We start from the raw sequence: 20995 nt of genomic DNA, 5'->3' as shown, positions 1-20995 counted from the left end.
GTGGAGATTTCTTAAGAAAATATCCTTCCAATATGTTTATATTTATTACCTCAAAACAGTGGGTACAAAATCTGAACAAAAGATATCCCAAACTGCAATCTCCAAGGTAGCTTTTATCTTAAAATAGTAGTCAAAGGTCAAAAGTCATTTTTCCTGTGTTTTTTTTCCAAGAAGTAAAACAAAGTTGTGTAAAATTTAATTTCAGATATCTGAAATTCTTATTGTGTTTGCCATTTATTTCTGATGCTTTCAATTCCTTCCTCTTTTCACAATACGTTCCATTTCTTTCCCATTCCTATTTATTTTTCAGCCAGAAGCATTGCAGTATTGGCTAAAGGCAGCATGACCCCTTTCACTCTCCCAGAAACACACACACAACTTTAATTAAGCTCAGGTGGAGTTATTAACACCAAAAATAAAAGCAGAAGATGCCGGGGATACTCCACAGATTGGCAGCATCTGTAGTGAGAGAAAGAGAGTTAATGTTTCAAGTCAATCAGGACTTGAAAAGAGAAAAAGTGAGGTGAAGGGGTAGCGAGAACGAAAGTAATGTCTGTGATAGGCTGGAGACCAAGATTACCCAGATAACAAAATTGTCTGATGTCACCTTAGATTTCCTATACCTGCCATTTGTTTGCTTTTCAATGGCCTGAGCTAATTGTAAGTATATTTTAATTTATTCCAAGAAATGTTAAAATAAAGCTGCATCCTATGCAGTTATACATCTAAATCAACTCTGGGTATCATTGATAATTTACTAATTAAGCAGGGTTATATGCTCTATTAATAAATTATTCTTGATGTACAAAATTCATTTATGTCTGCCCAGAAAATAAGAAAAAGCTGAAGTACAGTTTCAACCCTAATGACAACCATATAATAAATTGCTCATCGTGTGTAGGTGAGTGGCGGAATCTGGGGAGAGTGGGTGGAAATGTCGGGAAAATAGAAAGGGATTTCTGTAGGTTTAGTGTAAATGGGTGCTTGATAGTTGGTGCAGACTCGATGGGTCAATGGGACTGTTTCCTTGCTGTATGGCTCTATGATTCTCTATAACAACACTAAAATCTTGAAAGAGTTGGTTAAACAAGCTTTATACAATAAAAGCAGCATGTATAATCTACCAACAGAAACTGTCCTAGAAATTCTCTGCATAGCTCAATATTTTGTCTGCTACAAAACTGAATTTTGCACTCAAAATGCATTTTATGGGAACAACAAATTGCTTCCAGTTTCTCTGTCCATATGCCATGCTCATACACAGAGATGATCAGACATGTGCAACAGTGAAGAGTTTCTCACAATGTATGTGAGTCCTGTTTCTGCATAACCCCAAAATACAGCTGGCTTTCATGGTCTATCCCCATGGAGTTCAACACCACTTTTAGCATTTTAAGTTACTTCTTGCACCATGACTATCACTACAGGTATTTCTTGGACTCCCATGATACTGGACACCAACATTATCATGTTCCCAATCACATCCTCAAGCAGTCAACTATGATCACACCAATCCTAATGCCCTGACCTAACACAGTTCCAACTATGTTTTGATTTAAAGCTTTAATCCTTGCCACACCTCCAATTTTTCACCCCACAATCTTCCTCAGATCTCTCTGAACCACACAATTGTGTCCCACAATCCTACACTTACAAGAGTTCCTCTACTTGCTGGGGTATAATGGCCTATCTTGCACGTTTGATTGCGCAAGGTTGTTTCCACTGCTAACACAGCAACCACAAAATGTGCATTGCCCCGCCATTCTTTGTTCCATTAACCTGGTGTGGAACAAATTCTAGTTTTTACTAGGTCACTATTACATCGTGGCTCTCTCACCCTATTTCTCAAGAAATCTACCCATGATTTTGACTGTCCACCATGGGACACTGAGTTTTGCATACAAATTGAAATAAACTGTTGACAGTAATTATGGCTTCATTATTGAAAACTTTAAAATGTCTAGTTTTTCAGAATTATAAAATATACAACCCAGTTAACAATGGAAGCAATTCGCTCCAAACTGTAGTGAGTCTTAAAGGTGGTGTGCCAGGAATTCATCAGCACTTCCAGTGATGTATCAACTGGTTGCTATATGACTCATCAATACAAGATGTACAAGGTATACAAGAATGATAAGAGGCATAGATTGAGTGGACAGTCAGAGACTTTTTCCCAGTGTGACAATGGCTAACATGAGGGGACATAATTTTAAGGCGATTGGAGGAAGGTATAAGGGGGGTGTCAGGGGTAAGTTTTTTTTTACACAGAGAGTGGTGGGTGCATGGAACGTACTGCCGGCAGAGGTTGTGGGGGCAGATACATTAGGGATATTTAAGAAACTCTTAGATAGACACATGAATGATAGAAAAATAGGGGGCTATGTGGGATGGAAGGGTTAGATAGATCTTAGAGCAGGATAAAATGTCGGCACAACATTGTGGGCCAAAGGGCCTGTACTGTGCTGTAGTGTTCTATGTTAATAAGTGTTTTGGTCATTGGTCTCCCACAAAGGGATTCAGTGGCCCAACGTCCATGTCATCAGGTGAACCAGATGTTGTGTGGTGTTGAGAGTGCAAAAGAAAGCAGGTTGGGGTCAATGAAGGGGCATGGATGCCGATTGGGAAGGACGTTAGAGTAATGTTTGGCTAGTCATTGCCTTCTCGGGATAATCAGTAGTAGGGATGATCGGTAGGTGGAATGGAGGTTTTGGGTGATTGGTTGGGGGGGGGGGGTGGTTGGGAGGAGGTGATTGGTACTGGGGCTCCACAAGCATCAGGTGAGAATCGGTGAGCAGACTGGGTGCTCTGTGCCAGGCTGATTCAGGTGATCTGCGCAGAAGGTGTGTTGATGGCTCGGGCTTGTGTCAGGTATTCATCTGGTGGGAACATTCGGTGAGGTCATGATCTTGGGGAGGAGACAGTTGATATCATAGGGTGGTGGTTGGGTCAGGCTGGAGATCTGAAGAACCACCAGTAAGTAAACAACATAGAAGCATGGTGGCACAGCTTGTGGTTTCCTCCCGTATCCCAAAGAAGAATGGGCTAGTAAGTAAATTGGCCACTGTAAGATTGTATCTAGCTTGCAGGTGAGTGGAAGAATCTGGAGAAAGCTAGGGAAAATACGTTACGGGGAAAATTAGTAGGGGTTATTCTGTAAACCGGCATGAACTCAATGGGTCAAATGGCCTCCTTCTATGTTGCAAGGAAAATTATGAAATATGAAACTCAAGATTTCTCTCTGGAAACTCAAGAAAGTTGCAAGCAATCAGCACCATGAAAACCTTCTTGGGCTCTGAGAGCCTGACTGATGTGCTTTGTATCAATGAGACTAAATTTCTATGAGCAACCATCTAAACATAATGACATCATAAGATGTGTGACTGTCATCAAACATGTGTGAACAGCATTCATGACAGAAAGTGCCTGGTTGAATTTCCTGATTCTACCCAGGAAGCAGCACAATTATATTCCACTCCAGGAAACATCAATTTTCATATAGGTAATGCTTAGAAATAGCCATGCTGTGCAACCATATTTCCAGGCTTTTAAATTAATCTCAGGTTTTTTTAAAATTATGCTGAAGTTGCCAACAGAATTTATGTCCAGTTTGAACTAATTTCCAGATGATTACCACTTGGCCACAGCATTTGTTTTGCCGAGTTATCCACACAAATCCTGAATCTGAACATTGTGCATTCTTCACGTCTAAGTTATTGATTGTTCTGAGCAGTAGCATTTAGCTTTTCTGTCCATTACCTTTGGGACTAATTGGACCATAAGACACCACTGTTGTCCGCTGAAAGCAATAGCTTAATTAGTGTAAGTTCTGCTAGTACTTAGTTAATGGTAGCATGTCAACCAGTAATCCATCGGTCTGCTAAGCACTCAAGAGGCATGTAGCTGAAGACATCTATAATTATTTCATGATGCTTCTCGTGAAAGCGAAAACAAAGGCATAATTTGGGATATTTCATTTCTTTCATACATGTGGAAAATGAAAATGGTTAACCACTTATTCCACTCTAAGTGTGTAGAACCAGCCAAGATTCTTCATTCATACTGCTTTAAAGTCAAGAAACAGCTTCAAGCACAGATAGGTGAAAAGTGGGCTGCTCGCAACAACTTTAAAGGAAAGGAATTGTCTTCATGTAGTAAATGTCATGAATTCAGGGTATTTACCCCAAAGATACATACAAAGTTAGAAGCAAAAAAAAAGAGGCAGTATCGCAGGCACACTTGCCAGGACAGTAGATGCTTCTTCTCAAATGCATTTATTCCAAAGCAGTGTGTTTATTAGGGCCTGACTGATTGATACTTATACAAACTTTCATAAGAGAAAATCAGTGGTTATGTATAGAACAATAAGAATGGACATAGATCCATAAAAGATAGAAATTTGAATTTCATGTATGAAGTTTACAATTATATAACATAGAAATACTTGGTATAAAGTGGGTGAAGGTTTCAACTATACAACAACATCGATTACAGAAAATGTATTGCATAAGGACCACTTATTAATGTCCAACTTTATCAAAAGGTAGGATGAGCTTCAAAGACTCAATTTTTTCTGAGAGCACTTAATGGTTTTCAGAACATACCAATCCATAAACTATTGAAATTTCTGTCACTTTCATAATCCTAGCCAAAGGAAAGGTGCAAAATCATATATACAGGAATATGCCTACAGCACAAAGGAAACCTTCAGCAATTGTATTTTGAATGTCAATATAAACATTATTCTAACAATTACAGAAAATAAATCTAATTTTGTGTATTGATCAAGGCAATTGAGATTCCAAATTGGAGTAAGGCCAATTTTGATGGCATCAGAAGGAATCTGGCAAGTGTGGATTGAGATAGGTTGTTTCCGGCAAAGAGATGCCTGGAAAGTGGGAGACTTGCAGAAGTGAAATATTGAGAGTACAGAATCCGTATGTTCCTGTTAGAATAAAAGGCAAGGCTAACAGGTTCAGAGAACCTTGGTTATTGAGGGATATCGAGGCCCTGGTAAAGAAAAAGAAGGTGGCGCATATCAGGTATAGGCAGTTAGGATCAAATGAGGTGCTTGAGAAGTATAAGAAATGCAAGAGAACACTTGAGAAAGAAATCAGGAGGGCAAAAACAGGACATGAGGTTGCTCTGGCATACAAGGTGAAAGAGAATCCCAAGGGTTTCTATAGCTATATTAAGAGCAAAAAGGTAGCAAGGGACAAAATTGGTCCTCTTGAAGATCAGCATAGTCATCTATGCACGGAGCCGAAAGAGATGGGGGAGATAATGCATTTATTCAGAGCAACTCCCCTAGTATCCATTGTCCTCCCACTCAGTGGGCTGCCTTTTACATTGCAGATCTTTAGTTTATTTCTAATTACCTTTCAGCATTAATGGTACTTTCAAAATAGGTGGGCAAACAATTTATACAAAGAGTGGTACACCCATTGACAGAGGTGGTGGATGCAACTGAAATACATTTTAACCTGTACCAGCCACGGCTGCCAGCAGAGGAGGGGAATGATATTGGTCCTCTTGAAGATCAGCGTGATCACCTATGCATGGAACTGAAAGAGATGGGGAAGATCTTAAATGAGGATTCTTAAGTGAATTTTTTGCATCCATATTTACTCTGAAGATAGACACAAAGACTATAGAACTGAGGCAAAAGAGTAGTGAGGTCATGGACCGCATCTGGATTATGGGAGAGGAAGATGCTGGCTGTCTTGAAGCCAATTAAGTGGATAAATCCCCAGGGCTTGACAAAGTGTCCCCTCAGACCTTGTGGGAGGCTAGTGCAGAAAATGTAGAGGGCCTGGCAGATTTATTTAAAATACCCTCAGCCATGGGTGAGGTGCCAGAGGACTGGAGGATAGCTAATGTTGTTCCGTTGTTCAAGGAAGGCTCTAAGAATAAGCCAGGAAATTATAGGGTTGTGAGCCTGAAGTCGGTCATGGGTAAATTATTGGAAGGTATTCTAAGGGACAGGATATGTAAGTATTTGGATAGACAGGACCTGATTAGGGATAATCAACATGGCTTTGTGCAGGGTAGGTCATGTCTAACCAATCTTATAGTTTTTCAAGGAGGTTACCAAGAAGGTTGATGAAGGAAAGGCAGTGGACGTTGTCTACATGGACTTTAGCAAGGCCTTTGGCAAAGTCCCACATGGGATGCTGGTCCAGAAGGTTAAGTTGCTTGGCATTCAGGGTGAAGTAGCTAATTGGATTCAAAATTGGCTTAGCGGGAGAAGTCAGAGAGTGGAAGGAGATGGTTGTCTCTCTGACTGGAGGCCTGTGACTAGTGGTGTGCCGCAGGGATCGGTGCTGGGTCCGTTGTTGTTTATTATCTATATTAATGATTTTGATGATAATGTGGTAAATTCAATCAGCAAATTTGCGGATGACACCAAGATTGGGGGCATAGTGGACAGCGAGGGAGGCTATCAAAGCTTGCAGCATGATCTGGACCAACTCGGAAAATAGGCTGAAAAATGGCAGATGGAATTTAATGCAGACATGTGTGAGATGTTGCACTTTGGGGGGAAAAACCAGAGTAAGACTTATGGTCCCTTTGCCCCATCTAGTCCATGTAGACCTGATCTTCCACCTAGTCCCATCCACCTGATGTAAGAGTTACAGTGAACGGTAGGACTCACTGTAACTCTTACATGAGGTGTGTGGTAGAACAAAGGGACCTGGGAATACAGATCCATAATTCCTTGAAAGTGGCATCAAGGTAGATAGGATCGTAAAGAGAGCTTTTGGCGCATTGGCCTTCATAAATCAGGGCACTGAGTACAGGAGTTGGGATGTTATGTTGAAGTTGTACAAGACGGAGACGTTGGTGTGGCCAAATTTAGGGTATTGTGTGCAGTTCTGGTCACCTACCTATAGGAAAGATATCAATAAGCCTGAAAAAGTGTAGAGAAAATTTACAAGGATGTTGTCAGGACTTGAGGATCTGAGTTATAGTGAAAGGTTGAATAGGTTAGGACTTTATTCCCTGGAATGCAGGAGAATGAGGGGAGATCTTACCGAAGTATACAAAATTATGAGGGGTATAGATAGGGTGAATGCATACATGCTTTATCCCCTCAGGTTGGATGAGACTAGAACTGGAGGTCATAGGTTTAGGGTGAAAGATGAAATATTTTAGGGGAATCTGAGTGGAAGCTTCTTCACTCAGAGGGCAGTGCAAGTGTGGAACGAGCTGCCAGTGGAAGTGGTGAATGTGGGTTTAATTGTAACATTTGAGAGAGGTTTGGATAGGTTCATGGATGGGAGAGGTTTGGAGGGACATGGTGCAGGTGCAGGTAGATGGGACTAGGCAGAAGATCAGGTCGGCATGGACTAGATGGGGCAAAGGGCCCATTTCTGTGCTGCACTACTCTGGGACTCTAATTCTGACTAATACACTCAACTCAAAAATTTAATGTGTTTTATAGCTATATAAATATATATATCATATATAAAACTCATTGATGAATTACGTTGTCACCTTACAGTGACAACATAATCATTACTTTATCACGTTCATGGATCTACATGGATCCAATTGTGATATTTAAATTTATTTGGCACTTTATTTATCAATATTAGGCTTTTGCAGAAGTCTGAACATCAATTCTCTAAATATCAAATGGTAAACAAGAAAATTCTGTAATACTGCCAATAGCTTCAAATCCATATGCACAATCTCCTAAAACAACTGCAAAAAATGTATTGCATAAGTACCACTTATTAATGTCCAACTTTATCAAAAGGTAGAATGAGCTTCAAAGACTCAGTTTATCCTGAGAGCATTTAATTGTTTTCAGAACATAACAATCCATAAGCTATTGAAATTTCTGTCACTTTCATAATCCTAGCCAAAGGAAAGGTGCAGAGGCGTAAACAACAGATCAGAAAACCACACAATTGCACTTGCACAAGGGGAGTGGGCCCGGAGGAAATTCAACACTCCTATGTATTACAAAGAGCATACTTTCTGCCAAAATAAAAATATTCCTTATTAGTCACATATGAGGACATTTTCCACTTGGTCATAGGCGATTAGAGGCTGTAAAGTGAGAACAATTGATGAAAAAACAGAGGGTTTTACCATTTAACTTCCCATCCAATTTTACACTTCGTATTGGTTCTAGCAGTAGAGCGTACAATTAATTATAATTAACTTACAATTAATTATTTAGTTGTCTGCACAATTTTTATAGACTTTGGTCTTACCTAAGCAATATTTTACACCAGACAATAAAAATAATTTCTAGTTTTCTAGCATTAAAATGATTTCAACTCCCTTTGCATCTACTTTATAGATGGGCTGTACGTTTTGTTATGTGCTGAGGATAGGAAAAAACAAGCCGATCAAATACCCATTGTTTTGGAAGGAGATGATATAAAGCAGTTTCCACAGGTCCTCCCAAGTTACACAACTGAATATGTTGCTTAAGACCTGATTGGCCAAATTTACTAATTGGTGACAGAATTAAGGTTGATTACAGGCCTGTCATTTGCCTTTTGACCAGTTCAAGACAACAAGCAATGTCTACTGTATCGGTAAATGGAGTCTTACCATCCTAGATAGTGTTGCCTTGCTGAAGAGATTTGAAAATGGAATGTGGAAATTTGCTGAGGTGTACCTGGAGGTGGTCTATGGATAGTTCTTGTGGTACTGGTAAATTACAGCCTTAATCATTTCTAGAAGACACTCGGAGTTTCAGAACAAGGCTGTGTACTTTATTACAGACCAACAACAATTAACATGAGTTTATGCACATAGGAAATTAATGATGTAATTAGAAGAGCTTAAATGCAAATACTCTTAGTATTTTCAGTCTTTGAAATAAGGATGTACAAATACTTCTTACCCTTATTTTGGAGTATTTAGGCTCCATCTGTTAACTGGCTTTTTCTGAAGCTGAAACCATGTTTGACTCCAGTGTTGCAGTTACTTCTTATTCTGAAGAATATGGGGCATCAGACTCCACTCACTGTCAGCTTGTCTCTCCTTTTCAGGACTTTGTTCTACATTCACTACCGTAATAAATTTATCTTCACATATTTCATCGGTATCTCTAGGTACATCTCCCACTGCATGGAGACTTCTCAACTATCTACAACTTGTACCAAATATAATTTTTGAACTACAGATTTATACCCTTTCACAATACCTACTTCCACGTAAGAACACATGTATTAAGAGCAGGAGAAGTCCCCTTATCCCCTCCACTTAGGACCAATACTCACTTTGTTCACTCTTCCTTTTTAAATTATCTGTAAAAACACTTTTGGGTTTTGTTAATTCTAGCTGGCTTTGCCTCGTACTCCAATTTTTCCGCCCTTATAATTTTTCTGTCATTCTTTGCCATTTTTTTATCTTCTGTCCAATTTTCTGATCCACCACCTGCCCCTGCACAATTACATGTTTAAGTTCAATTCTACCTTCAATGTCTTCAGTTAAACCCCACCCACTTGGAGTTTTTCCTTCTTGTTGGAATGTAGCTATTCCATGCAATGTTGCAAGACAGAACAAATGTGAAGCTATTTGTGCTTAACATCTTAGGCTCTGGATTCTTTCACAATATGAACCACGACTTCTGGCTGTTCTCCCTCCCACTTTAGAATCCTGTGGACCCGATCAGTGACATCCCGGACCCTGGCACCTGGGAGGCAACATACCATCCGGGATTCATGCTCACTGCCACAGAACCTCCTATCTGTTTCCCTGACTATCGAGTCGTGATGTCGGCAGGTAAGGCGCGGGCAATTTAAAAAGCGGGTAGAAAAAAAAACTTAGGCGGCTTCGTTGGTTTCACTTCGGAAGACGTCAGGACTTTGGAGCAGATAAGTTTTTTCTTTTATTTTTAATAGGGTTTTTATTATAAGGGTTAGATTTTATAAGGTTCTTTTTTAAGTTGTTTTATAAGTTTTTAATCGGGAATAGTGAGGGCTAGACTGCGCAGGTGTGTGACGTCGGCAGGTAAGGCGCGGGTAGTTTAAAAAGCAAACCGCCATATCCAGGCGGCAGCGTTGGAACGGGCAGTGGAGTGAGAGGGAGCAGAGTGGTCAGGCTTTGGCTTAAGGGGCTTAGGCGTAAAGGGGCAAGGCAGGTGAGTAGCTGGTAGGTAGGTAAAGGTTAGGTTTACCTGTTATCTGTTATAAACTTCTAAGTAGAAAAACTAAGGGGGGGGGATAAAAGAATTAGTTCCGATGGAGGACATGGTGGTGTGCTGCAGCTGCGTGATGTGGAAGCTCGTGGACCTTGCTGTAGTCCACGATGGCCACATCTGCAGTAAGTGCTGAGGCTGGAGGAACTTCAGCTCACAATCGATGAGCTGGAGTTGCAGCTTCAAACACTGCGCAGCATCAGGGAGGGGGAGAGTTATGTAAATACTGTACGTAAGGAGACGGTCACCCCCCCCTTAGAGCAGGTACTACTGGTGTCCAGGAAGTAGGTAGAATGGTGACTGTCAGGGGAGGGAAAAGGAAAAAGAAAAAGAACAGGCAGATAGAGCAGAGGACCCCGGAGGCTGTTCCCCTCAGTAACAGGTTTTCTGCTTTGGAGGCAGTTGAGGGAGATGACCTGCCAGGGCCTAGCAGCAGTAGTCAGGTCTATGGCACTGGGACCGGTCCTGCTGCTCAGAAGGGAAGGGAGGAGAAGAGGAAGGCAGTAGTGATAGGGGACTCGATAGTCAGGGAAACAGATAGGAGGTTCTGTGGCATTGAGCAAGAATCCCGGATGGTATGTTGCCTCCCAGGTGCCAGGGTCAGGGATGTCTCTGATCGGGTCCACAGGATTCTAGAGCGGGAGGGAGAACAGCCAGAAGTCGTGGTTCATGTTGGTACCAATGACATAGGTGGGAAGAGGGATGAGGTCCTGAAAAGTGAGTTTAGGGAGCTAGGCAGAAGGCTGAAGAACAGGACCTCGAGGGTAGCAATCTCAGGATTGCTGCCAGTGCCATGTGATAGTGAAGGGAGGAATAGGAGGAGATGGCAAATAAATGCGTGGCTGAGAAGTTGGTGCAGGAGGGAGGGTTTTAGATTTTTGGATCATACGGATCTCCTCTGGGGAAGGTGGGACCTGTACAGAGAGGACAGGTTACACCCGAACCTGAGGGGGGGCCAATATCCTTGCGGCCAGATTTGCTAGGGTAGTTCAGGAGGGTTTAAACTAGATTGCAAGGGGGAAGGGAACCGGAGGAGTAGGTCAGAGGAAGAAGGGGATGGGGAAAAGTCAGATCTGACAGGTAGAGAGGCTTTGAGGAAGGAGAAGCAGAGTACAGGCTATAAAAGTAGTAAGGTGGATGGGCTAAAGTGCATTTACTTAAATGCGAGAAGCATCAGGAATAAGGGAGATGAACTGAGAGCTTGGATTAGTACATGGGACTACAATATTGTGGCTATTACAGAGACATGGCTGACATCAGGGCAGGAATGGATATTGAATATTCCTGGTTTTCAGTGTTTTAAAAGGGATAGGGAGGGGGGGGTGGCGATACTGGTCAGAGACACTGTTACAGCTGCAGAAAGGGTAGATAATATAAGAAAATCCTCTCTCGAGTCAATATGGGTGGAAGTTAGGAACAAGAAAGGGGCAGTTACCCTCCTGGGAGTATTCTATAGGCCCCCCCAGTAGCAGTAGGGATACTGAGGAGCAGATTGGGAGGCAGTTTTTGGAAAGATGCAAAAATAACAGGGTTATTATAATGGGAGACTTCAACTTTCCAAATATTGATTGGCACCTACTTAGTGCCAAGGGTTTAGACGGGGTGCAGTTTGTTAGGTGTGTTCAGGACGGATTCCTGTTACAGTATGTTGACAGGCCGACTAGAGGGAATGCCATATTAGATCTAGTTTTAGGTAATGAACCGGGACAGGTGACAGATCTATCGGTGGGTGAGCATTTGGGGGACAGTGACCATTGGTCCATAACCTTTAGAATTGTCATGGACAGGGATAGGAGCAAAGAGGACGGGAAGATATTTAATTGGGGAAAAGTGAATTATGAGGCTATAAGGCGAGAACTTGTGAGTGTAAATTGGGGTGACATTTTTGGAGGGAAATGTACTATGGAGATGTGGTCAATGTTCAGGGATCTTTTGCAGGATGCTAGGGATAAATTTGTCCCGGTGAGGCAGAGAAGGAATGGTAGGGTGAAGGAACCATGGGTGACAAGAGAGGTGGAACAACTAGTTAGGAAGAAGAAGGCAGCATACATAAGGTGTAAGCAGCAAGGATCGGACAGGGCTCGTGAGGAATATAGAGCAGCAAGGAAGGAACTTAAGAAAGGGTTGAGGAAAGTGAGAAGGGGACATGAAAAGGCTTTAGCTAGTAGGGTTAAGGAGAATCCCAAGGCTTTTTTCCTCATACATGAAGAGCAGAAGGGTGGCTAGGGTAAAGGTAGGTCCGATTAAAGACAAAGGTGGGAGGATGTGCCTGGAAGCTGTGGAAGTGGGTGACGGTCTCAACGAATACTTCTCCTCAGTATTCACCAAGGAGAGGGGTCTTGATGATGCTGAGCACAGTGTTGGTGAGGGTAATGTTCTAGAGTATGTAGATATTAAGAGAGAGGATGTGTTGGAGCTGTTCGAAAATATTAGGACAGATAAGTACCCGTGGCCTGACGGAATATTCCCCAGGCTGCTTCATGAGGCGAGGGAGGAGATTGCTGAACCCTTGGTTAGGATCTTTGAGTTGTCGTTGTCCACGGGGATGGTACCGGAGGATTGGAGGATGGCGAATGTTGTCCCCTTATTCAATAAGGGTAGTAGGGATAGTCCAGGGAATTACAGGCCGGTGAGCCTTACATCTGTGGTGGGTAAGCTGTTAGAAAGGATTCTAAGAGATAGGATCTATGAGCATTTGGAGAATCATGGACTGATTAGGGACAGCCAGCATGGCTTTGTGAAGGGAAGATCTTACCTCAAAAGCCTGATAGGGTTCTTTGAGGTGGTGACCAGGAAGATTGATGAGGGTAGTGCAGTAGATGTGGTCTAAATGGATTTTAGTAAGGCGTTTGACAAGGTTCCGCATGGTAGGCTTCTTCAGAAGGTCAGAGGCCAAGGGATCCAGGGAGGCTTGGCCGTGTGGATTCAGAATTGGCTTGCCTGTAGAAAGCAGAGGGTTGTGGTGGAGGGAGTGCATTTGGATTGGAGGGCTGTGACTAGTGGTGTCCCACAGGGATCGGTTCTGGGACCTCTACTTTTTGTGATATTTATTAATGACTTAGATGAGGGGGTGGAAGGCTGGGTTAGCAAGTTTGCAGATGACACAAAGATTGGTGGTGTTGTGGATAGTGTGGAGGGCTGTCGAAGCTTGCAGAGGGATATTGATAGGATGCAGAGCTGGGCTGATAAGTGGCAGATGGAGTTCAACCCAGAGAAATGTGAGGTTGTACACTTTGGAAGGACAAACTCCAAGGCAGAGAACAAGGTAAATGGCAGGATTCTGGGCAGTGTGGAGGAGCAGAGGGATCTGGGGGTTCATATCCACAGATCACTGAAAGTCACCTCACAGGTAGATAGGTTAGTTAAGAAAGCTTATGGAATGTTAGCTTTCATAAGTCGGGGAATCAAGTTTAAGAGCTGAGAAGTGATGATGCAGCTTTACAAAACTCTGGTTAGGCCTGTGTCCAGTTCTGGTCGCCTCATTATAGGAAGGATGTGGAGGCATTGGAAAAGGTGCAGAGGAGATTTACCAGGATGCTGCCTGGATTAGAGAGTATGGATTATGAGGAGAGACTAAAGCAGCTAGGGCTGTTCTCATTGGAGAGAAGGAGGATGAGGGGAGACATGATAGAGATATACAAGATATTGAGAGGAATAGATAGAGTGGACAGCCAGCGCCTCTTTCCCAGGGCACCAATGCTCAAAACAAGAGGACATGGCTTTAAGGTAATGGGTGGGAAGTTCAAGGGAGATGTCAGAGGGAGGTTTTTCACCCAGAGAGCTGTTGGTGCATGGAATGCGCTGCCTGGGGTGGTGGTGGAGGCTGATACATTGGACAAATTCAAGAGATTGTTAGATAAGCATATGGAGGAATTTAAGATAGAGGGATATGTGGGAGGAAGGGGTTATAGTCTTAGGTGTGGTTTGAAGGGTGGCACAACATGCTGGGCCAAAGGGCCTGTATTGTGCTGTATTGTTCTATGGTTCTATCATTTAAAACACATACAAATTTATCCCATGGCACATGGTCTCAAAACTTTCCACAACTGCAATGACTTGATGAGTACTCACTGCTTCTCTGATTTTTGACTGCTCTCCAACTCAACTCAAATCATTGTGATTTAAATTACCTTTCCATATCTGTGAAAGGAACATCTCCGGCTTTTAATAGAGCAAACAGATTAGCGAGCATCTGAGATGCTTCAGTGCCAATCACAGAGTAAAACTGCCTTCTTTCACCCTCTTGTTGTAACATTCGATGTCAAGAGTATCATTTGCAAGAGAGAACATTCCTATCCATTCCACATGCTTGATTGTACACACCCAGACAGTCTGTGTAGCCTATCTGCACCTGAGCCACCATTTTGTTCTATTTTCTAATTAAATAGCGAGACTGTTCATAAGCCTCTTGTGTGTATAACTCTTCAAAACTTAGTAATTCCATCCATATTGCAGACCAGCACTGCCTCTCTCACCTTTCTAATGTGATTATCGCTGCCTGTGCATGTTCCCTCCCTTTTCACGAATTTATCCGGGCACTGGCAAATCAACTCAGCATACATCTGGGAACTTAAATAACCACATCACTTTTTTCCTTACTGACTACTAATTTTTTGAGGTTCTGAGTTGAGTATCAATGTGCAATACACCTGAAGTGAATTACTAATCACTGTATTTTTTTTCCTTGTCGTCAACTTGGAGGTGGTTTGTGAACCAGTCTTGTGGTGCAGGTAAATTCTGCTATAATCTGCAGTGGACACCAGGAGCTTCAAAACTAGTGTATGTACTTTATTGCAGACTAAAAAATAATAGGTGGTCTTACATCACATATGTGACAATATCACTGCTATACCCCTGCAAATTACTTGCATCTTTACACACAAATATACTGCCCATACCAGGCAGTATCTGTATTAATTAACTCTGTTTTTAATCTGATTTGGACAGCATTAAAATGTAAATAATAGAAAGAGTGCAGTAATTCAGATGAGAGTTGCTGCTTGTCAATTCCTCATCTGTGTTATTACTGCATCAGCTGCAGGTTAACAAGGGACACCATGAGGTCCTTTGCCACAGAAGAGCTTTTTAATCAGGGATGGCACGGTAGTGTAGCGGTTAGCGTAATGCTATTACAGTGCCAGCAACCTGGGTTCAATTCCCGCCGCTGTTTGTAAGGAGCTTGTACGTTCTCTCCATGTCTGCGTGGGTTTCCTCCTGCTGCTCCGGTTTCCTCCCACATTCCAAAGACATACAGGTTAGGAGTTGTGGGCATGCTATGTTGGCGCCGGAAGAGTGGCGACACTTGCGGGCTGCTCCCAGCACATTCTCAGTGATGCAAAAAGACGCATTTCACTGTGTGTTTCGATGTACATGTGTTACGGATTAGGTTACTATTTGGTGAATGTCCCTTTAAGACATAGCACAGTAGTGTGTGTGTGTGTGTGTGTGGTGTGATTACGACAACAACAGGAGATAAGGACTTGCTGACATTTTGGAGCAAACAGTCAGAGAAGTGAGAGAGGGAGAGGGACACCCTGCCTGCTGGTCTCTGTATCGATGGATGAAAAACAATAACTGTGTCTGTCACTACAGTCCTAGTATGGATTTCTGGAATAATCCAGTGGAGTCTACTTTGTCGTTAACCTGTAGAAGGAAACAGGTATTTCTGTGGATGGCCACGATTCGAATGCCTTTCGGGGTGGCAGAGACTTCACAACAAAGCAATGGAGACCTTCGGAGACTGAGGTATCGTATGGGTTCCATCATGGAACATTTGGATTTCGTAACTTCTCTCTATTTTTTTCTCTCCATCTTCTCTTCAGTCAACGGTGGTTTTTGCAAAAGCCTTTGCTCACGTTTCACTTCATGGCTTGCTGAACAGAACTTTGAGAACCATTCCTGGACTTGGAGTTTGGGAATTTGCCACAGACACACACTTCGGGTTTAGTTTTGGGGTTAATGTTTAAGATCTAACATTTTTACTTCTAACATGCTAACACTTTTATTTTTATTTTTCTTATTATCATAAGTAGTTATTAATAACATAGTTTCTAACCCTTATACATGACTTGGCGTGTACCTTTTGTTGCTGGTACGTAACACATGTGACATAAATAAATATCTAAGTATCTAATATCTAAAAGGTACAAAGTTACTGTATAGGACTCCATAGATATGAAATGTTTACCACATCAAAACTGTTATAAAGATTATTCAGAGATTAAGTATTATTTTGCTACATCAATCTTGATTGATCGGCTTTGCTTCAGTGTCATTTCTGTTTGAATAACATCAAAAAAACATTTTGTAATCTGAAATAAGTGTCTTGTCTATATTATCTTACACTAAAGAGGATGTGTAACAATTTTGTTGACAAAGAACAAAAAAGATAAGTTTTGCAGGAATCAAAAGGAACAAAACGTATGTTGAGCCAGTGGGATCATTTTTTCTCCAGTTGCAGCAGCCAGAGCAACAGAGGGGAGGAGCTTGTAGCTTTTTTTTAAAGCTGTGTGATTGGCAAAGTGTGTGGCAACTCAGCCAATAAAAGGAAGATAAAGTGGCGTGGCCATTGTGAGAGTGGACCAATGTAGGAGTGGGAATCTGAGGCTTTGGCAAGGAGGCACAGATGAGGATTTTTATAGTAGTTAAATAAAAAAACACCAAATTATAACTAATTAAATAATGTAGGGATGCAGGATCAGGTGATGTGTTGTAGCTGCATGGTGTGGGAGCTGGTGAACCCCATTGTGGTTCCTGGTGACTACATCTGCAGCAAGTGTTGGTTGCTCGAGGAATTTGGGCTCAAAGTTGATGACCTGGAATCTGAGCTTCCAACACTGCGATGCATCTGAGAGGGGGAGAGTTACCTGGATGCTATATTTAAGGAGACAGTCACACCCATTAGATTACCTACTTTAAATTTGACCTGTGGTCAGAGACAAGAGGGTGTGACTGCGAGTGAAGCAGGTAGGGGGGATCCAAGAGGCAGTGCTGGAGGAGCCTCAGCCCTTGAGCTTGTCCAACAGGTCTGAGATTCTTGCTCCCTGTGCAGATGAGAGTGGGGCTGTAGGAAGGATGAGCAACTGAACTGTGGTTCAGGGAGCCATTCAAGAGTGGGGGGGAGTGGGAAAAGAGAAATGTAGCTGTAATTGGGGACAGTATAGTCAGGGGAAAAGACACAATTCTCTGTCGCAAAGATTGAGAGTCCCGAAGGCTGTGTTGCCTGCCTGGTGCCTGGGTTCAGGGCATCTCACCTGACCTGCAGAGGAATTTGGAATGGGAGGGGAAAGATCCAGTTGTCGTGGTCCATGTGGGTACCAATGATGTAGGTAGAACAAGGAAAGAGGTTCTGCTGAGGGAATTTGAGCAGCTAGGGACTAAATTAAAAAGCAGAACCAAAAAGATAATAATCTCTGGAATGCTACCTAAGCCATGTGCAAATTGGCACAGGGTCAATCAGATCAGAGAGTTAAATATGTGGCTGAAAGATTGGTGTGGGAGAAGTGGGTTTGAATTTGTGGGACAATGGCATCAGTATTGGGGAAGGAGGGAGCTGTTCTGATGGGACAGGCTCCACCTGAACCATGCTGGGACCAGGGTTCCAGTGGATTGCTAGGGCTGTGGATAGGGCTTTAAACTAAATAGTAGGGGTCTGGGTTCAACAGGTTGGAAAAGTATGGATAAAGTAAGAGGTAAGGAGAGTGCAAGAGAGGTTACTGAAGTCTCCAGAATAAAGAATAAGAAAGTTTAGAAAGGGATAAGAATTTAACTTCAGGCAACATAGAGACTAATTTGAGAAGGAGGATGGTGAGTACAGGACTGAAGGTGCTGTATTTGAATGTATGCAGTATACAAAATGAGGTAGATGAACTTATAGTGCAATTAGAAATTGGAGCGTATGACATTGTGGGCATCAGAGTCATAGTTGAAAGAAGATCACAGCTGGGAGCTAAACATCCAAGGATACATATCCTATCGAAAAGACAGGCAGGTGGGCAGAGAGGGTGGGGTGGATCTGTTGGTAAAAAATGAAATCAAATCCTTAGCAAGAAATGACATAGGATCAGAAGATGTAGAATCCTTGTGGGTAGAGTTAAGAAACTGCAAGGGTAAAAAGACCCTGATGTGAGGTATATACAGACCTCCGAATAGTAGCCAATATGTGGGGTACAAATTACAACAGGAGATAGAAAAGGCATGTAAAAATGGCAATGTTATGGTGGTCATGGGGGATTTCAATATGCAGGTAGATCGGGAAAATCGGGTTGGTACTGGATCCTGAGAGAGAATTTGTAGGATACCTATAAGATGGATTTTTGGAGAAACTTGTGGTCAAGCCCACTAAAGAAAAGACAATTCTGGATTTGATGTTGTGCAATGAACCACATTTGATTAGGGAGCTTAAGGTAAAGGAACCCTTAGGAGCCAGTGATCATAATATGCAGTTTGAGAGGGAGAAGCTAAAATCTGATGTATTGGCATTACAGTTGAGTAAAGGTAATTACAGAGGCATGAGGGATGAGCTAGCCAAAGCTGATTGGAAGAGGACCCTAGCAGGGATGATGGTAGAACAGCAATGGCAGGAGTTTCTGGGAGTAATTCAGAAGACACGGAACCAGTTCATCCCAAAGAAGAAGCACCATTCTAAAGGGAGGATGTGGCAACCGTGGCTGACAAGGGAAGTCAAAGAGAGCATAAAAGCAAAATAGAGGGCATGCAGTATTGCAAAAATTAGTGGGAAGCTAGAAGATTGGGAAGCTTTTAAAAAGAAACAGAAGGCAATTAAAAAAGCAATAAGGGGAGAAAAGATGAAATGTGAAGGTAAGCTAACCAATAATATAAAAGAGGATACCAAAAGTTTTTTTCAGATATATGAAGAGTAAAATAGGCAAGAATAGACATTGGACTGCTGGAAAATGATGCTGGAGAGGTAGTAATGGGGAACAAAGAAATGGAAGACGAACTAAGTATTTTGCGTCAGTCTTTATTGTGGCCTAATTCTGCTCCTATGTCTGATGGGATCAGAGAAAACAGTTTACAATGATGTGGCTGGGAATGTTTATTTTATAATATTTAATTGACAATGTAAATTAGTAAAGGTAGTTTAAAAATGTCATGTTACTGGACTGGTAGACCAGAGTATCTGAGCTCAAATTCCACTATGGTAGTTTGGGAATTTAAGTGCAGCTTTGAAAAAATTGGAGGTAATAAAATGGTTTCAGTTTATGTGACCATGTAGCTTCCAGGCTGTTAGTTGAAGCATGTCACATGGAGAAGATAGTCTACTGGACCACAAATATGAACCACTTTTCTGCCCATGGATGCTACCTGAGTGTTTCTAACATTTTTTGATTTTAAGATTTCCAGCAACTGTAGTTTTTTTTATTTCCATTCACACACATACTGTTGTATACTACTCAGTTGCATCAGCACAAAGGAAAGGCAATAAATTCCAATAACATCCACTTTGCAAAAACAAATTTCAGGCATGAACATTTGGATACATTCAGTGTAGTCTAGAACATACTGTATGATGGTTGTGAATAGGCTGCTGGTAAGATTCCAAGTGACCTTGTCAGGCAGTCTTCAGATGAAACTTTTAAAGTAATTGGTGGTGTTGAATTTGTTTCCCATGAACTTCTACACCTGGTTCAATTTTTTTGATTATAATAAAACTAGTTCAAAGCAACAAATTGCCTATAATTTGTGTGTATAACAGGTCTTTTCAACTTTGTTGAAAATGTCACCATTAATTTTGAAATGTTTTCCTCTTGATGTTCTAGTTTCATTGCATGATATTCCTCATATGAAAGCTACACAAACAAGCAGTAAGGAAACTATCCCAAGCTCTGCAGTGCTACTTTCTTTTTTCCTTTACACTTTTAATCAAAGCAGACCTTCTCCATAAAAATGTTACAAGAACTTAAAAGATCAGCTTTTTGTTCTTCACTAAAAATATCAGGCTATACAACACTGCCTGTGACCAGTAATGCCTCACTAATTCAACTATACTGACAGAAGTCAGACCCAGACCCAAGGGCACCCATTGGTAGTTCAAGATTTAAGGAGACAATACACCATTATGCTTTGTCACAGGAACAAAATCTTGCTGAGATTTTGATGGGGAATGATGCCAGAAGATGGGAAGTGACTGAAAATGATGGACCATGATAAGAGAGGAGGATGGAATAAAGGGAGGGAGGTGGAAAACCAGTGGGAGGAGTGTGTGGGTGATGGGCAGAGGGAGATGGTGAAGGTGAAGGAGGGGAAGAGACAGGGTGATGGGGGTCAGTTGGATCAGGAGGCAAAAGGAACAAAATAAGGAAAAATGAGGGTAAAGGGACAGAGGGGGAGCAGTTACCAGAAGTTTGAGAATTCCACATTCATGCCACTAGGTTGGAAACTGCCCAAGTGGAATGTGAAGTGTTGTTCCTCTGATTTTCATTTGGCTGTGACCTGGCAGTGAGGGAGGCCGTGGACAGACATGTCAGTGTGGGAATGTGGTAGAACTGAAATGGCTGGCCACCGAGAGATCCTGGCTGGCACAGTGAATGGAGCAGAGGTGCTCGATGAAGCTGTCCCCTAATCTGCGTCCGGTCTCTCTGATGTAGAGGAGGGAGCACCGGATGCAATAAGTAATGCCAATGGATTCACACGTGAAGGACTGCCTCACCTGGAAGGACAGTTCAGGGTCTTGGATGGTGGTGAGGGAGCAGGTGGAAGGGCAGGCGTAACACTTTGCGTGGTTACAGGGCAAGTGCCTGGGTAGGGAGGGAAAATCAGTGGGGAGAGATGAGCAAGTCACAGTCAGTGACAGCTTTCCTGGTATACAAA

General features: G+C 42.2%; 1 protein-coding gene across 3 annotated transcripts in view; it reads right to left on the bottom strand.

Moving 5' to 3' along the window:
* The window catches only part of spock1 (SPARC (osteonectin), cwcv and kazal like domains proteoglycan 1), a 356391-nt gene that overhangs the window by 102754 nt on the left and 232642 nt on the right, over positions 1-20995 (bottom strand). The gene's annotated exons all lie outside the window — the stretch shown is intronic.

The sequence above is a fragment of the Pristis pectinata genome, chromosome 4 (genome assembly GCF_009764475.1).
Source record: "Pristis pectinata isolate sPriPec2 chromosome 4, sPriPec2.1.pri, whole genome shotgun sequence".
In the NCBI taxonomy this organism is placed as follows: Eukaryota; Metazoa; Chordata; class Chondrichthyes; order Rhinopristiformes; family Pristidae; genus Pristis; species Pristis pectinata.
Note: the sequence above shows the minus strand (reverse complement) of the source record. Positions and strands in the feature narration are given on the sequence as shown.